General features: G+C 40.1%; 1 long non-coding RNA gene across 1 annotated transcript in view; it reads left to right on the top strand.

The window, feature by feature from the left end:
- Window positions 1–6438, top strand: part of LOC118766223 — a 16342-nt gene extending 9904 nt beyond the window's left edge. The window contains exons 2-3 of the long non-coding RNA XR_005002128.1: window positions 5800–5909; window positions 6287–6438. This is a non-coding gene — a long non-coding RNA (uncharacterized LOC118766223). The remainder of the gene's footprint in view (window positions 1–5799; window positions 5910–6286) is intronic.
- Window positions 6439–6956: the final 518 nt, after the last annotated feature.

Genomic DNA, 6956 nt, shown 5'->3' on the forward strand with positions numbered 1-6956 from the left:
TGACCTAGCAGTTCGGCAAAAAGAGACCGATAGAATAAGTACTGGGCTTACAAAGAATAAGTCCCGGGGTCGATTTGCTCGATTAAAGGCGGTGCTCCAGCATGGCCGCTGTCAAATGACTGAAACAAGTAAAAGAGTAAAGAATATGTGTGTGGTGTGTGTGTTAAGTTGAGTTAAGTTAAGTTAATTTTGGGCTCAAAAAGGAAAAAGCAAGGCCTTGTAGGGGGACGTGGAGTTATCTACTGGGTGGTGTTCATGCAAAGAGTTCAGGCCATTTCCGGTCAAGAGAGACTTGTGTGTGTGTGTGTGTGTGTGTGTGTGTGTGTGTGTGTGTGATGGGTTACTTTCAGCTTCCGTCTGCCATATCCACAGACGAGGCTTTTGTCGGCCCAACACTACAGTTGAATTTCGTATAGTTTGGTTATGTAACTCTCTACACTGGAAATACTGATAAGCATTTAAAAGCGCAAAATGTAAGCCACCTTCCTTTCAATCACCACTCTCACTCCCTCCCTCCCTCACTCCTTCTCTCTGTCTTTCCTCTATCTTGCTTTACCGCTCACTTCAAGTATACCCCTTCTGCTTAACACCTTTCATTTTCATATTTCTTTCTAACTCTCCGTTCAGCTGTAGAAAAGTAACACTAACATCAACAGGTATTTGGTGAGAGAGAGAGAGAGAGAGAGAGAGAGACAGACAGACAGACAGACAGACAGATTGAGGTAGAGAGAATGTGTTGAGAGAGAGAGAGAGAGAGAGAGAGAGAGAGGCTGACAGAGTGACTGTGAGACAGACAGACACAGACAGACAGACATACAGACAGACAGACATAGATGGATAGATAGATAGATAGATAAATAGATAGATAGATAGATAGATATGTTTCTTTATTAGCCACACAGGGCTGCACACAGATAGAACAAATTACAAGGTAGAGCTTTTCTTTTGAAGGTATTAAAAAAAAAAAAAAAAAAAAAAAAAAGGGGGGGGGGAGAGGAAAAAAAAATGATCAATAGGGATCGTTATCACAGAAATGTCAATATGAAGTGTAAAGGGGAGGACAGGTGAGGTTTACCCGTGGAAAAAAAGCCTGCGGAAAAGACCACGGTAACCTCGGTCAATGAAGTCACATTTTATATTTCTTTTTTTTTTTTTTTTTTTTTTTTTGCAAATAAGCAACTCTCTGTTTTCGATTTCTGGGTCCATAGGACTATGCTCAAGGTGGCTTCGTCATTCATACGTGCCATTCTTGCTACATTCACCCATCTTTTTTTAAAACATTCGCTAGACAAAACTTGCCTCTCTACTCTCACTTTCCTTTTCAAGTGGTACTTGAAGAAGTTGATGAGAGATTGACCAGAGAGGAAAGTGTTTGTCTCCAATCCTTTCAGACGCGTCCACCAGATACATTCTTTCGCCATAGCCACAAGGATGATGAAAATAGCTCTTCCTTCCCGTTTGAAGGAAGGAGGCGTGACAATATTGACGATAGACTCAGCTGATAAACCGACTCGTCCCAGATAGATAGATAGATAGATAGATAGATAGATATGTAGATAGATAGATAGATAGATAGATAGATAGATAGATAGATAGATAAATAGATAGATAGATAGATAGATAGATATGTAGATAAATAGATAGATAGATAGATAGATAGATATATAGATAGATAGATAGATAGATAGACAGACAAACAGACAGGCAGGCAGACAGACAGACAGACAGACAGACAGACAGATAGATAGATAGATAGATAGATAGATAGATAGATAGATAGATAGATAGATAGATAGATAGATATGTAGATAGACAGACAAACAAACTGACAGGCAGGCAGACAAACAGACAGACAGACAGACAGACAGACAGACAGATAGATAGATAGGTAGGTAGATAGATAGATAGATATGTTTCTTTATTAGCCACACAAGGCTGCACACAGATAGAACAAATTACAAGGTAGAGCTTTTCTTTTGAAGGTTTAAAAAATAAAAAAAATAAAAAATAAAAAAATAAAATAAAAATAAAATAAAAAAGGGGGGGTCGATCAAAAGGGATCGTAAAAGGAGAGAAAGAGGACAAAAAAATGGGGGGGTTAAAAAAAAGGAGGAGAGGAAAAAAATTGATCAATAGGGATCGTTATCACAGAAATGTCAATATGAAGTGTAAAGGGGAGGACAGGTGAGGTTTACCCGTGGAAAGAAAAGCCTACGGAAAAGACCACGGTAACCTCGGTCAATGAAGTCACATTTTATATTTCTTTTTTTTTTTTTTTTTTGCAAATAAGCAACTCTCTGTATTAATTTTTACGGTTCATAGAATCATAGTCAAGGTGGCTTCGTCATTCATACGTGCCATCCTTGCTACATTCACCCATCTTTTTTTAAAACATTCACTAGACAAAACTTGCCTCTCTACTCTCACTTTTTTCTTCAAGTGATACTTGAAGAAGTTGATGAGAGATTGACCAGAGAGGAAAGTGTTTGTCTCTAATCCTTTCAGACGCGTCCACCAGATACATTCTTTCGCCATAGCCACAAGTATGATAAAAATAGCTCTTCCTTCCGTTTGAAGGAAGGAGGCGTGACGATATTAACGATAGACTCGGCTGATAAACCGACACGTCCCACACGTGACAGCAGTCGTTCGACATAAGCCCACAGGTGGGAAATTGCTGGACACTGCACGATTGCGTGCAGAGCGGTTCGTCGCTCTGCCCGCATCTCGGGCAGGTCGGCCCCGTGTTCTCGAGCCATGCCTATAGAGCTTATCCCGACGGGTAGCGCTTCTCGGTAGCACCGCCAGGCCAGGGATCTCTGGAAGTTGTCCATAGGTCCCGGCCGAAAGTCGTTTGAAACAGGCGGGTCAGGTATTCCTCGTCGACGCCCAGGTTTGCACCGAGATCGTCGTCGTACCTCCCCTCCACTAATCCCCTATAGAATGCTTTGGTTGTGTTAAAGTCACTCAAGGTCGACCCGGGACGGCAGAGTTGCTTGAGAGTAACGCGACACTCGCGGTGCCATTCGCCCTTCCTCGGCCTCTTTTTGATCCACGACTGCAGTTCGGTCATGGAGACGAGTTGCGGGAAAGCGTGCCTCACAAACGGCGACCACACCTGTTCACCGTCGTCTACATAGAGCCGGAGATGTCGCAGTCTCAGCGCGTGTCTGTGCATCATCAACCACGGCATGCCCAGCCCTCCTTTTAACGGGTGTTGACAGCAAACGGATCGCCTGACCATCGGGACGCATCCTTTCCACAAGAAGCGGAAGAGAATGCGTTCTAGTTTGGTGATGGTAGGGTTGGGACAAGGTACGACGGTCAGGCGGTAGTAGATGATGGATGCGATGTACGTGTTCGCCACCTCCGCCCGACCTTTCAGGGACAGTTTCCTCTCGGCCCATTGCTGGGCGAGAGTGACCACCCTACTCGTTATCTCGTTCCAGTTCTCCATTTGGAGGTCCGGACCGATAGATAGATACATAGATAGATAGATAGATAGATAGATAGATAGATAGATAGATAGATAGATAGATAGATAGATAGATAGGCAGGCAACATTTCTTTTGTCAATTTCCATATTTTCAATGGCTCTATCTCATATCGTCCAAAACGATAAGTTTTTGCAGCGTTTCTGGGAATGGTTTCCTTCTCTTTGACTGTTATTCGCTATCCATTCCCTTCTTTCAATAAATCTCTGTGTTTATTCCCCATCCCTCCCTCCTCTTCGTCTTCTTGCCTCTAACCGTACTCCTGCGTTTACATTAGCCGAAGAAAACGAACCCTGGACTTATTCCCTGTAAGCATGTTGATTATTCTATCAAGTATTCTGCCGAACCGCTATGTTACGGGGACGCAAACACACGGTCGTGAGGGCACAAACACGAATACACTGCTAGCGGTTATAACAACCGACTAAGGAACCAAATATCCGTATGTACTATAGGTATCCGTTACCCGTGTTACCACCGGGCATTTCTTTTCCCTCTAGCACCATTTATACCATAGATATATTTGTCGGCACTTGCTGGAATTTGGACTTAATTCGCAACTAACTTATTGTCCTTTCCTCCACTCACTTACCTTCCCCCACTTGAATTGGATATTAATAGCCCAACATATTTATTTCATTCTCATCTTATTTCATTCTCAGAAATATTAAATTTCTAAATCTCTCATAGAGGTATGTACGGTGGTGGGGCGATAGAATGGTTGTATACTGTCAATCTAACGTGAACGGGACAGTAGGGGGTTACACCACCGCTGTTAAGCCCTAGGAAGCATCAACGCTTCCTGATGGCTTTGACACATTATTCCTGTATCCTTATATACATTTACGAAGGGCTGCTGGGGGTGTTTGTCTCCCCTTCGTAAATGTATATAAGGATACAGGAATAATGTGTCAAAGCCATCAGGAAGCGTCGATGCTTCTTAGAGCTAAACAGCGGTGGTGTAACCCCCTATTGTCACGTTCACGTTAGATTGAAAGTAACCATTCTATTTCATTCTATATTTATTATATTTTATTATATGTTATTTTTTTAATATTTATTGTAGTCTATGTTCACCTTCTTCCACCATCATTGTATGTATCTGCTTGTTTTTGGTACTATATTGTTTGGGCTTACCAGGAGATATTTGTGAAAATATTATATGTACTATCTAATTTAAGGGTAACGTAATAAACGCACAGCCTGTTGATTGCAATTGTATTTCCTGCACCAACTTTAAGTTAATAATATACCTTTAGTTTATAATTTTAATTATTAGATATGATTAGTATTTCATTCTAATCTTGGGGTAATTGTTATTGCTTTTTAAGTATGTTTAGTAAATTGAATTAAGGTAGCTTTACTCATAGTACTAACTTACCAGTGGACCCAGTATTAATTGTACACATATAGTGCCAATATATTCTTTTAAATTGTTTATATAATGATAAGAACTATCTAACTTTAATGACTGTGTAATGCTCATTAAGTGGAGGCGCAATGGCCCAGTGGTTAGGGCAGTGGACTCGCGGTCATAGGATCGCGGTTTCGATTCCCAGACCGGGCGTTGTGAGTATTTATTGAGCCAAAACACCTAAAGCTCCACCAGGCTCCGGCAGGGGATGGTGGTGATCCCTGCTGTACTCTTTCCCCACAACTTTCTCTCACTCTTACTTCCTGTTTCTGTTGTACCTGTATTTTAAAGGGCCGGCCTTGTCACTCTCTGTGTCACGCTGAATATCCCCGAGAACTACGTTAAGGGTACACGTGTCTGTGGAGTGCTCAGCCACTTACACGTTAATTTCACGAGCAGGCTGTTCCGTTGATTCGGATCAACCGGAACCCTCATCGTCGTAACCGACGGAGTGCTTCCATCCAATGCTCATTAAACATATTTAGTATACTGTAGCAACTTGTGTCTTTTATTATTTGATAATTAACATGCGATTTGATCTTAAATATTAACCGCCTAAGTGTAAGTGGCTTTTTTGAGGGCACTGTAGTGTACTTATCAGAAGGATTTTTCTTGCGTACCTCTATATATCTAATTATTACCACAATTTGATATAATTGAGGTTAAGTCCAAATTTATTTCCTAGTAGCCTTAATGAGTTACTGATTACCTGTACTAGTTGCCTCCACTTAACTATAACCCGAAGCTACTTACTCTTTGACCGTTCCCTCTTGCATGTCATAATGTTAATCTGCAAAAGGATATGAGCGGCCCCGCACCACTTATATCGTTTTCTTCTCTCCCAGACCCTTTAGTTTTTCTCAATTATTTTTATTGATATATCCATTGTAGCGGTTTTAACTTGTGACCTCGGTTCAAATTATAACTGACAAATTGTAGAGACCACTGGACGTAGACCTTCGACATTGTGGACCATAGGTGGGATTCTCGGTAATATTTCTGTGAGTACACTTTCTTAAGAATCTTACTATAATATTTCGGATACATTTTACTTGAGTTTACGTCGTTAGCATAGGCACTGCCATTTGATAATAATGTTAGAAAGTTTTCTTGTATTAGTTTTTTATGTTCGATAACTTTTTTCATATGTTATAAAACATCTTCCCACTTCGATTCAATTGAAACTACACGTAAATAAATTTTAGTATTTCCTAAACCATTTCTAGTTCACTCTTTTACCTACGGACCTCGTAGCTCCTAGATGGTAGATTATATGTTTTTAATATATTTGGCTTCTAGACTTCTAGACCTATAGGCCATGATTTATTCCTTCTTCCCTTTGTTTATATTGTATGCTCTTGTTTTTTTTTTTACTCAGATGAAGCTCCGTGCCTTAATTCGAATATCCAATGAAGGTGAAGAATTTTCGTATTATTTATAGATAGCGTTTGGCAACGAAAGCGGAAATGGCTGTAAGATTTGTTACATCACCTATTTGTAATGTCATGCTTTGTATTAAAATAAGCTATAAATGTGGTATAATCAATGTGTTTGTTAATCTAATATTTTCTCCATATTCTGATTATCTGTATGTAAAAGTGTATATACATACATACCTACATACATGTATATATACATACATATATATATATAAATATTTATATATATATAAATTCATCATGGAAAATAACTTCTTCGCCTTCAACGACAACTTCTACCGACAAAAATCGGGGACTGCGATGGGTACGCGAATGGCCCCCTCCTTTGCCAACCTAGTCATGGGATATCTAGAAATCAGTCTGTATCGTAAGGTTCTAGAAATATATGGCAGCCCTTTCTCCCTCTACATAGAAAACAACTGGAAGAGATACCTAGATGACTGTTTCATTCTTTGGCATGAAAATATAGAGAAACTCAAAGAATTCCAAGGAATTTTAAATGGACTGGACGTAAACATCCAATTCACGATGGAATATAGCCAGCAACAACTCCCGTTCCTCGACATCCTCATTAAGAAATCTAATAATGTAATAGAAACAGATATATAC

Source organism: Octopus sinensis, linkage group LG1, assembly GCF_006345805.1.
Source record: "Octopus sinensis linkage group LG1, ASM634580v1, whole genome shotgun sequence".
In the NCBI taxonomy this organism is placed as follows: domain Eukaryota; kingdom Metazoa; phylum Mollusca; class Cephalopoda; order Octopoda; family Octopodidae; genus Octopus; species Octopus sinensis.